Below are 13,029 nucleotides of genomic sequence, written 5' to 3'. Positions count from 1 at the left end.
CTGTTATCTTTTCTTGGGTCCCAGGCCACAGTGGTATTCCAGGAAATGAATGTGCAGATGCTGCTGCAAAGCATCCTTCTAATATAGCCTCAACAAATGATCTAGTCCCATATTCTGATTACAGACACAAAATACAGAAAATATGCATGGAACAATGGACACTTCTGTGGAAAATGCAAACAAATAACAAGCTATTTCAAATAAAATCTGAACCACAATTATGGACTTCTAGCCTTCGTAAAAATAGAAAAGAAGTAATCTTAGCCAGAATCCGAACAGGTCACACTCACCTCACACATCTCTATCTGCTTACAGGGAATGATCCTCCTCAATGTGCAAACTGCTCACAGCCACTTACAGTAAAACATATACTTGTCGAATGTAGCTTGTTTTACTAAGCCCGACGAATGGCTTTTAGTTCCATCTCAGATCTGCAACAACCTCTGTCTCTCAATAGCATCATAGGTAAAGAAGCAAATCTCTCTGAATTATTTCTCTATTTAAAACAAATTCAAGTGTGTGATCGTTTTTAACTGCTGTACAAGCAGTTCCCGTATGTAAAGTCAATTGATTTGGGAGGTGCAATATGGCCTAAGTTGCCCTTGCACCAAAAAAACGCCACAACAACAACAACTCCAGTAACTACTCCAGATCATTGAAGAATTCATCAATGATATTAGAATGGAATTTGGTCTAAACAAATGCAAGACCCACGGATTACACCAGGGAAAATTAGTCAGCCAAAACTACCAGCTGCAGACTGGTTAAGAGATCAAAGCCATGACAGAAGGAGGGGCCTACAAATACCTGGGGATGATGCAAGCTCAGCAGTTACAACACAAGGAAATTAAGGCCTGCCTGACCAAAAAATACCATCAGAGACTCGGAAGCCTGCTGAATGGAAGGAACACAGTTAAAGCTATAAACACCTATCCAGTACCAGTGCTGACATACTCCTTTGGGGCCATAGATTGGGCTGCCAACACCACACGAAGTCACCCGTTGAGTGACTGACAATTGCTTGTAAAGAAGGAGGAAGGGGCCTGATAGACCTCATTGAGCAACAGGAAACAGCAATTGCTAATCTGAAGGATTGCTTCCAGAATAACAGCAGCATTCCACCAGGCCACTCAAGCTAGACTCAGGCACAAACGAAGCTAGAAAGATGGGCAAAGAAGGCTCTCGATGGCAGACACTACAATGACCTCCATCAAGATCACATGGATAAAATTGCTTCCAATGCATGGCTCACAAGCAAGATGCTCTTCCATGAAACTGAAGGATTTATTCTCGCCATCCCAGACCAGAAACTGTAGAAAATACATCTCTGTGGGTTGCAAGGTGATCACCCAGACTGAGTACACTCATAGACACGACCAGGTAACCAGAATAATAAATACATCAGAATCTAGCAAGGAATTACCAGTTGATCAACAAAATTGTACCGTACTACAAGTATGAACCCCAAGCAGTACTAGAAACCACAACCCACAAGCTGTATTGGGACCGCACTGTAATAACAGATAAGACAATACCACACAACAGACTGGACATAATCCTTGTGGACAAGAAGGAAAAGGCTACTACCTATCTGATTGACATAACGGTACCAAACACTGGCAACTTTCAGAAACCCATGGGTAAAAAATCAGGAAGTACACAAACCTAAGGCAGGAGATCAAAGAGATGTGGCATATGCAACAAGTAACGACCATCCCATTCATCATCTCAACCACTGGTATAATGCCAAAGATCCTACATAACAGCCTAGCAGCAATAGGTCTCCCAGTGAACACCTACAAGAAACTAGAAAGTTGCAATCCCAAACACCTGTAGGATAGAGAGTTCCTCAACCAACAGTAACACCAGACATAACAACAACTACCCTGTGTACTTGGTAGCAATACCCCTCACAAGGTGGAATCCCCAATCAGGGAGAAATAATATAAAAGAGAAATAATAATAATACTTCTTTTATCATACTTCTTTTAACAATGATAACAAGAGAAATTAAATAATATAATTAAATATATTTTTCTGCTGAGTGAATTTTTCTTAATAATTCTTCATTATTTATGATTTCTTCACAAGAATTAGCAAAATTGCACTTAACTTGTAGTATGCTTTCAGCGTTTCTACGGTGAGCTGTGTTTTTTTGACATACTATCGAAAAAAACTCTTTCTGTTGTGCCATTGGTTCCCGTCAAACATAATGCAAATGATTTTCATTATGTTTGCCATTAAGTGTGGAGGCTACATGTCCAATCCGGGACGTCTGGTCACTAAGTATGGGCAACCATTTGCAAATCTCACCAGATATATTGCACATCTGTTTTACATGTGTCCATATCCAGATGTAGTGTTCCAAGTGTAGTATCACAATTGCTTTATATAGTAGAATTATTACAGGGCACTATGGGCCACCCTTCTCATCATCTGTCTGCATAGGATAGAAAACTTCATGTATACGTGTACTATTATTCCTAAATCCTTTTCTTCCTTCCTCTACTATTTTTAATTTAGCCCTCCAAGTATAAAAATTATTTTGCGATTTTCATAAGTGTAATAGCCACATTTTACAATGTTGAAACATGCCACTTATCTGATCATCTCTTGATTACAATTGTTTGCCTTTCTGCTGTGTAGCTATCCTGTTTTGGTGGAGGGGGGCAGAATTTATAGTTTTGCCACTGCCTTGTACTAGCATCCACTACCTTTGGAAAAATATTCAAAATTGATGGATTTTTGAATGCCAGATTTATGAGGTTCTACTGCAAATTATATTTTTTTACAAATATATTCTAATGATAGTCTCTGCTGCAAAAATATCTTCCCATTTCTGTAGCTTTGAAACTTTAAAAAAAAAAAAATTTTAGAAGTTTTAAAAATCATGTAAAAATGTGAAAGAGAAATATTTTTTATTAAATACATATATAAAAATAATTATATAATTTAATGTTTGTTGTAAAAAAATCAATATTTGAGAGGCAAAAATTTTAACCCCCCCCCACACACACACACATACATCTGGTGAGTATGGGCATGGCACACCCATGAGATGGATATTATCATTCTTTTTCTTGGTGATTCCCTTCTATTTCTCTCACCAGCCAAAAAAAAAAAAAAAAAAAAAAAATTTTTTTTTTTTTTTTTTGTACCATATGGCTGGTGATGATAATAATACAATAAAATAACTCATCAAATATTATTATTATTATTAGCCATATGGTGCAAGGAAGCTTGAGGCTTATGCTGCACCAGGCAAAAAAAATTTTTCTGAAATATCCGAGAGAGAGAGAGAGAGAAGGGAATCGCCAAGAAAAAGAAGAATGATATCCAGCTCAGGACCCTGGGTGTGCCAAGCCCATACTCATCAGATGTGAGCCCCCTGGGTCTATATATTTATTATTATTAGCTATATGGTGCAAGGAAGCCTGAGGCTTATGCTGCACCAGCCAAGAAAAAAAAAAAAATCTGAATTACCCAGAGAGAGAGGGAGAGTCAGAAGCAGAAAGGAATCACCAAAAAAGAAAGAGAAGAATGATGATATCCAGCTCAGGACCCTGGGTGTGCCAAGCCCATACTCACCAGATGTGAGCCCCTGGGGTTATGTCTAATAACGATCGAAGACTTATAAATAGACTCGATAAAAGCGGTTTATTTTTATATATTTCTTCCACTTGAACATATCCACAAAAAAAAGTTTGTAAATCTGTAACCATGATATGAATCTTTCACTCCCACGTGAACATCGAAAATTATTCGTATAGCGACACAAACACTTGAACAGTTCATATGTTACGTTTGATGTTTATTTTATAACTGTTATTCAATTAACTGTTATTCTAAAAATAATACATAAAAATGTGCTTGTTTTGTCACTAAAAATATTCACTTATTTTATAAAATATTAAATAATACATGAATCACTAATCACATTTTCCTCTTTTAAAGCTTCATTTGAACCCATCAGGCTAACTTCAAAATTTACTGTCAATGCATGCGCCAGATCTTGCAACAGACATGAATTTTGTCGCCTCGCTAGTGTCAAACGTGCAGTTGGGAAAGATTTCTTAGGTAACATTTACGAAGCACGTAAATACTTGGCCTACTTCTACAGTTGAGCGTTCATGTAGTGTCAAATAGGAAGTAAAGAGAGAGAGAGAATGTTTCTCCTCTTCTTGGCTCACTAAAAATACATGCATGGAAAACACTTGTGATATAGAACTCGAGTTTCATTTCATAGCAAACTTCTTATGTAGGAGTGAGAAAAAATGTTAAAAGCGCGTCACAAACCATCATTTTTAATATTTATATATTTTTTAATTTTAATCAAAATATTTATTGTTATGAAATGAAGCGCACAGATGTCTTCACAAGGCTACATACAAATCATTCACATTGAAATTATATATGCTTAAAGATGTCGTTTTTTAAATGAAAATCACTGAAACCACACGAGTCTGCAACAGCTTTATCCGAAAAAGCCGTTTCTCATCTAAATGGTTGCATTCGCCATAGCTCTTGATAAAAATGTTAGGCAAGGACTTGCCTGAATACATGGCCAATCTCTTTTCAACTTTCACTCAGAAAAGTGATGCGCTACTGCCAAAGGAGCAATTTGGTCTTGAAAGCAACATTCCCTTTCGGCTAGTTAAGATCGTTGTTCTTCCTCTCCTATAAACCCATCTTCCTACCGGAGTTTTTTTTTTTTTTTTTTTTCATTTAATTTAATTTGTATTTATCTTTAGTTAGCCTTTAGTATTTAGCAGTCATGTGGTTTGAACCACGGTATTCTTCTGCACTCTCGTACTTGATCACTAGGCTACGTCCGGATTAAAATCTAGACCTTTCCTCACACGTACACCGTTTGGAAAAGGCTTGGGTTTTAATCCCGCGGAAGAGGAGTAATGTTCATGGTCTTTTTAACCTGATAGTGGCCAAGTAAGTTGATCTCTGTAGCGGCTAGCATGAGGAAACTCGAATGTTTTACCTCAGACCACCAGGAACGGTTGAGGCCCCGGGCGCAGAAGAAAATATTGGGTCCCTTAAAAAAGAGAGAGAGAGAGAGAGAGAAAAAAAATAAAAATACATGTTAACCATTTTTTTAAATAAATAAAAAATATTATGTACTATTAATATTTTATTTCCAATAAAATTTGAATATAATATATGTATAATATAATTAATAATAGCATAATAATAATCACAAAGTTTTGAACTAATATGTTCAACTAATTTGTTGGGGTTTTGCGTGGGCCCTTCAGAAGTCTGGGCCCAGGGCGCGCGCCCGCCGTTAAATCCGCCTCTGCAGACCACGAAATACAAATAATAAAACAACGGCACAGCAACGAAATATTTATATCTACCAGCATTTGGATGTAAAAATGTCGAAATCATTATGACTTAAAAGTATTTATTGCTTATTTAGGATATAAATGAACGAATCTTTCATATACTGTATATCCTAATTTTAATAGATGAATCTCCCCCTTTTTTTTTTTTTTTTTTTTTTTCATCCTTCATGAAAGCCGCTGTTTAATCGGCATAAGGCTCAACTACGAGAGGGCTATACGTGTACTCGAAATGCACTGGAACGTCCTTTCGGTTCGCCATAGACGTCAGTAATTCCGTATTGCGGATTCAGGCGAAGCCATAACCCAGGGCCCTGCCGTTTCATAAAAGATAGATAGATGTATGTAGAAACCCCAAAAAAAAGGTCTTTACATATCTGACTTTCCGAGTTATTATAAAATCAAATTCAAGCTTATGGTAAGTGTTGTCATGTTATTCCTATAAGGCCCATTTTCAGGGTTTTTTTTTTTTTTTTTTTTTTTTCAAAGGTTCGTCCTAATCAAATTTTTTTTTTTTGAGTGCATACTACTACCAGTTTACACTTGCATTCACGGTGTTGTAATCTTTCTGTGGTAATTTCAATAACTGCACTCGCTGTCACGTATCGAGTGGATCTATCTAGTCTGTGAGTTTTTTTGTGTGTGTCCTTTTCGGACTTCGAAATTATAGAGCCTAGTAATTGTGGTACCAGATCTACAATACTAAAACTAAGACAAAATAGGAAAAACCTAGGACATTTTAAAAATCATATTTATTACTAAAAAACGCAATACAGTACATATTTATCGTTTCCCCAGAAACTGGGGTTTTCGTCCAGCAAACAGAAATCGACCATAGAACACACGCAATTAACAGACAAGATAGCACAGACGATGAATTTAATTATTCGGGTAGCTTAGCTTAATATAATAGTTTACATATTTATCGTTACTGCCAATCATTTTCAGTAAATGTGGATTACAAAGTAATTATAAAATGTTCTACAACCATTTCCAAATTATAAGTAACCAATAAAATACTATTCACGGTATTTGTTTCCATTTTATTTCTGATGTTATTCCATTGATTACTAATTAATGTCTGCGCTCCTCACACTGGGTGGAAAACACCTGAGTTCGAACACGTCGATGAAGGGAGGAATTTTTATGGGTGTTGTTTACAAAGTGGCTGAGTTGGTATCAGGCGAGGATAGCATAGTTTTTTCTCCAAGAAACTGGTTTTTCGTCCAGCAAAACAGAAAATCTACCTCAAAACACGTGCAATTTACAAACAATATACACAAAGCAATATGGCCTTAAGTCGCTGATGGTCCTAAAACCCTATTACTACAACAGAATTTTTCATGCTGAAAACAAAAGGTGCCCATCTACACTGCTGGCACAGTATACAGGGCAGAGGCGGATTTAACGGCGCGCGCCCTGGGCCCGACTTCTGACCCCAACTTTACACTTTTTTCTAATGACACCAAGTTTGGTTTCATGTGTGCAATTTTAATTAAGTACAAGTTTACAATCGGCGGTAAAAACTGATAGTATGTTTATATTCGCTTATTTTCATTATTTCATTACTACGCTGCACAGACCCCTCGCGGCTGCGCTACCGCTCATCGGAGCAATAGAATCGTTTTTGCTACTTTGTACTTACAAAGGTTCTCCTGCAGAGCAGACTTACGATATACGCAAATACATGTACGCGTATATCGTACATTGTTGAAATTATATTAAGATAAATTTAATTCCTGTTGTTACATCAGCGCCTGGATTTTCGTAGTTTATGAATAATGTTTGAATTTTAATTAATCATTAATTTATTGCACTATAACGAAAAATCTCTTCTCTAGTATTCTAATCATTCAGACTATTAAATTTTGTATTTTTCTTTTCATTGATAGGCTACCAATGGTAGCTAGAAAAATGAAACGACATCTATCAGGGGCTGAAAAAAGACAAATTAAAAAAGACGCGAATATAATATAATACATGTATTATATTCAAATTTTATTGGAAATAAAACATTAATAGTACATAATATTTTTTATTTATTTAAAAAATGGTTAACATGTATTTTTATTTTCCTTGTCTCTCTCTTTTTTTTAAGGGGCCCAATATTTTCTTATGCGCCCGGGGCTTCAACCGACCTTAATCCGCTTCTGACTGCACTCAGGGAGTTGGAGAAAGAAAAAGACCTAGGGGTAATTCTGCAGTAGGATATGAAGTTCTCTGAGCAGTCCAGATGGGTGCCAAAGCAGGTCATGGAGTTTTTTCAATGATATATAGGAATTTGCTAGCAGAGACAGGGAGATGATTATACTGTTGTAAGAGGCAATGGTCAGGCCACACCTTGAGTACTGTGTACAAGTCTGGAGGCCTCAATTTAGGAAAGATGTAGAGTTGCTACAACGAGTACAGAGAAGAGTAACAAGATTGGTGAGAGGAACAAAGGGGTTCTCTTACCAAGAGAGGCTGAAATTCTGTCAGTAGCATCTGGAGACTAGGCGCCTGCGAGGTGATCTGATTTAGGTGTGCAAGGCATTGAATGGTTTTTGCAGGCTCAATGTTGATGGATTACTTCCACTTGCTGAGATTAAGAACCTGAGGGCGCATAGATTGAAATTGAGGAAAGAAAGTTGTAGAATAAATGTGCGGATGGTTGCCTTTAGCCAGCGGCCAGTTTATTGCTGGAACAGCAGTCACCCCAGCGTGTGGTTTTTGTGTGATGGACTGAAGAAAGACCTGGTTGCCACAGATTCATACTGGCTAATGCCCAGGCAGGTCGTCTAGAGGTGAAGAAGAGAAGATAGGATGCACTGCATGACTTGGTTGCCACTTTTGTGCAGGAATATGAATAGGTAGAAGACAAACTGAATACTTGGAAAGATTGGCTAACCTACAGTAATGAAAATTCTATTCAAATCCTTGACAAATAAGTAAATCACTGAAATACGTCTGAATTAGTTGTTTGTTGATAAAAAATCAAAAAGTGTTGACTGTTCACTTTGTTTTTATAAATAAATTAAAAGGCTTTAGTTGCAATAAAACGAGAGCATTTTATTTCCTGTACAAATCCCTTACAAACATTTACATCCAAATATTCTACTTGATATTAAAATCAAAAGTTATATTAAAATACAGCGTATAGAAGTATAAATAAAATATATAAATTGAACATTTTGTTGCGTTTTGAAATATGAATTTTTTTTTTTTTTTTTTTTTGTAAACTAAAAATAATGTGAGCAATTATCCGTGTGAGCAGGGCCGGCCACAGGGGGCGCAAGGCTTCCGGGGCCCCAGAAAAAAGAAAAAAAAAAAAAAAAAAAAGGAAAATTTTTAAGGAAGTTAATTGGTTAAAATTAATTTCATTTTATAAACTTAACCGAAGTAAGCGTGCTGAAAGTCTGAATGTAATTTTAGATTTGTTCTAATATCCAATGTCGTTTTGTTTTTCGTTAGTATTTCGTTATTTAGTTCAGTATAAAAATTTTATAATTATTTTTCGAATTAACCATGGAGAAAAATCATTAAAGCGGTGCTTTTCGACGCGAAATAAAACGCGCTGCTGACGAAGCTCTAACAAAAGAAGTAAAAAAAATTCCAAAATTGACTTCGCATTTTAATTAAATAATTATTATTAAAATATATAATTTCAATGTAATTTTATTATATGTGTATATTTAGTTACTAAATACCCAACATATTTACTTACTAAATTTTACTACCCATAATGTTGATGCCAAGAAAATCTGACATCCTCTCTGGACGTCAGAAAAGAAAATTGGCTGAAGAGAAAGAGAAAAAAGAAGCAAAAAGTCACAACCAGAATTGTTTTCGTGGCTGCAAAATAAATCTCATAATAATGAAAGAAGTTCAGAAATCCAGGCAAATGAAGAACAAAACCAACAGGAAGAAACTATGCAAGTTGACAATCAGAATGCAGAAATTGTGGGAAAAAAATACAAATGAAACGGCAAGTAAGGAAGAAATTATTCAAATTGACAACCAAAATGTTGAAATTGTGGGGTTAAAAATTGAATTGTCTGAAGAAATAAATGTTCATATAGAAGAAACGGCAAGTCACGCTGAAATACAATTTGACGAAACAATGCACCAAGATAACAGCAACAGTGATCCAGGTTTATGGCCAGATATTATTGATACATTTACATTACGGTATAGTTTAGGGCTAAAACGTCAGGTTACGTAAATAGTTTAACTAATGTACAAGTTAGTGTATTTGCATCATTTCTGTACATAGCCAACTTTATAAATTGACATCATTAAGTATATCTCATATTGTGAATCCTTCACAACGAGTTGTCATGATATTGCACTACCTCGAATAAGTAACGCTTCACCATAGGAGAAGACTATTGTTACTTATTCTCAGCGGATACCATCACCCACACGGCACCGTTTCAGAGCTTGTTGGCTCCTCATCGTTGTGAAGGTATTCACAATATGAGATATACTTAATGATGCCAATTTATAACCACTTATGTAGTTGGCTATGTACAGAAATGATGCAAACTTGAACATTAGTTAAGCTATTTACGTACTCTGAGGCTTTAGCCCTAAACTATACCGTAATGTAAATTACTACACACCATCAGGCATCTCTAATATTGGGGATTTATACTTCGCAACTGGGTTGTCATCATTACAATGCCACGGTACCTGCCCACCCACTGATGAGGAGCCAATAAGCTCCGAAAGTCCGTGGGGCGATGGTATCCGCTGAGAATAAGTAACAATAGTCTTCTCCTATGGCGAAGTGTTACTTATTCGAGGTAGTGCAATATCATGGCAACTCGTTGTCAAGGTATTCACAATACGAGATATCGTGCAGATCTGAATGCATTGGGGAAAATGTGGAAATGATAGGAATGCGGAAGAGGTGTAATATATAGTTAAAGGATTTGTGTTAAATTGACTCTTGATTTTTAAGGAGTCCTTATGTGCTGTAATGTAATAACTAGATCGTATGTATAGCTTAGCTTAATTTTCTAGAGGTGAGTGCTGAAAATTAAGCTAAGCTATACATACGAACTAGTTATTACATTACAGCACATAAGGACTCCTTAAAAATCAAGAGCTAGATAATTTTGTAATAACTCAGAGTAAAGTGGAGGAGAAATTGTTGAAGATAATCATAACAAAGATACCTGGGGTGGATGGAATCTATCCAGTATTAAAGGAGCCAGCAAAAGAAGTAAGCAAACCCTTAGCCATAATTTTGAGAGCTTCCTTGGACTCAGGGGAGGTACTTATAGACTGGAGATGTGCAAATGTGACCCCAATCCACAAAGCTTGATCAAAGGGAGACACAGGTAATTACAGACCTGTTAGCTTAACTTCTGTTCTAGGGAAATTAATGGAGGCACTGGTTAAAGAAGCATTGTAGAATCATCTAGACAAGACTTCAGTTATAGTTCGAACACAGCGTGGATTTGTTAAGGGGAAGACTTGTCTGAACAATTTGATTGGATACTACGATGTAGTCACAAAGGAACTGGATGCAAAGAATAATTTTGATATCATATATTTTGATCTTAGAAAGGCTTTTGATACTGTTGCACATGGAAGATTGCTGCACAAATTGGAGAAGTGTGGCATTGGAGACAAATTGCTGCTATGGATAAAGGGATGGTTGAGTGGGAGGAGACAAGAGTGTGGTAATCAATGGACTAATGTTATTAGTGGAGTACCCCAGGGTTCAGTGTTGGGTGCATTGTTGTTTTCTGTATTTATCAATGATATCGATGATGGTATATCAGGCTTATGTCCAAGTTTGCAGACGATACGATGGTCCGCAGGGTTGTTAATGACACTAATGACAATATACTGCTGCAACAGAATCTAGAAAAGTTGAGCAGATGGGCTGAGAGGTGGCAACTCAAGTTTAACATTGACAAATGTAAAGTACTGCGTATGGGAAGCAGTAACCCTGTTACTAGAGTAACATATCAACTGTGTGGTACTACACTGACAGTGGTAGAGAGTGAAAAGGACGTGGGGGGTAATTGTGCAGGCAGGTATGAAGTTTGCCGAGCACTGCAGGCGGTCTGCAAGAGTAGCTCATGGTATCTTGTCAATGATATACAGGAATTTTTTTAGCAGGGATAAGGAGGTGATTATCCCCTTGTATACAGGTCTATGGCTTCATTTTAAGAAGGATGTGGGGCTGTTGGATATACAGAGAAGGGCAACAAGATTAGTGAATGGAACAAAGGGTTGCTCTTATGAAGAAAGGCTTAAGTTTTGCAAATTACAGCAGTGTCTGGAGACTAGTCATCTGCGAGGTGATCTGATTGAGGTGTATAAAGCTTTGAATGGTTTCAGCATGCTGAATGCTGATGGGACTTTTCTCTTGCTCAGAATAATCTCCTGAGAGGGCATAAATTCAAATTGAGGAAAGACAGTTGTAGGATAGATGTGCGGAAATTTGCCTTTAGCCAGTGGTTGATTGCCTGAACAAACTTCCATCTGTCGTTGTAGAAGTCGATAGCTTAAATAGATTGAAGGCAGAACTAGACAAACATTTGGAGCGAGTGGATGGGGAAAATGAGAAGGGTGTGTGTGTGTGTGTGTGTGTTTTTTTTTTTTTTTGGCTGATGTATCAGCCAAATGCTAAAGCTTGCTAATGCTCAGGGCCGGTTCTAGTAGGTGTGCAATGCGTGCGTGCACGCAGGCGACCAAATCCCTATGGTGGCCGTTAGTGCACTTTAAAGAATAAAATTTAATATAGTGGTCGGCGATGAAATAGCGAACATGGCATTGTTAATAATAAATAATATTGTATTCTCTAAAGGCCCATTCACAATGAAAATTAAACATATAAATAACGTAACAAACGTTACCGTAAAATTAAGAAGTCATACCAACATTCACAATGGGAACATAGACATGACCGTAAACATATTTGGTAACTATGGAAACACAACGTGCTCTTCTTTCATAGTTCAAAAAATTGATGTTTGCATGATGATGGATGATATGGCCGCGCAGTTTATGGTTATAAATAACGCCGAAGCATACAGGTTAGGTGTTTTGCATCAGAAAACTTAGAAGTGCAAGCACAGGCGATGGTGGGTTCATCCGTTGAACCAGAGAAGGATTCAACAATGGGACTTCCATAAACTCTACGGCGGTGTCTTGTTTTAAACCACGTAAATAAAAGCTTGGAGTTTGCAAACTTTCATGTTAACGTCTTATGATTAAGTTTAAGGTTACACTTACGTAATTCATTGTGAATGATTTTATTAAATAACATAGGTATGTACCAGGTTTTATGCTTATGTTATGTTTAATTTTCATTGTGAATGGGCCGTTTTATGCTTATGTTATGTTTAATTTTCAGTTTTAATTGTTGACGGAAATTTAAATAAAGACAGAAATGCGCACGAACGTTATTAATTTAAATATTCACCCAACAATCAGTTCTCTTGTCGACCGTTTTCAACATTTTCACAGCAAAAAATTCGTTACTACCGAGTGAGCATTGAAAGGGGCGGCCAAATATCGTTACCACAGATCGGCATTGATAGGGGCGGCCAAATATCTCTAGCACGCAGACGGCTAACAGTCCAAAACTGGCCCTGCTAATGCTAATGCTAATACTAATGGTATAGCAAGTGCAGAACGTTCTTTTAGCAAATTAAGGCTAATTAAAAATTACCTT

This window comes from Mastigoproctus giganteus, chromosome 4, assembly GCF_048544385.1.
Source record: "Mastigoproctus giganteus isolate SK-2022 chromosome 4, ASM4854438v1, whole genome shotgun sequence".
In the NCBI taxonomy this organism is placed as follows: Eukaryota; Metazoa; Arthropoda; class Arachnida; order Uropygi; family Thelyphonidae; genus Mastigoproctus; species Mastigoproctus giganteus.
The sequence above is the reverse complement of the archived record's forward strand: the minus strand, read 5'-3'. Positions refer to the sequence as shown.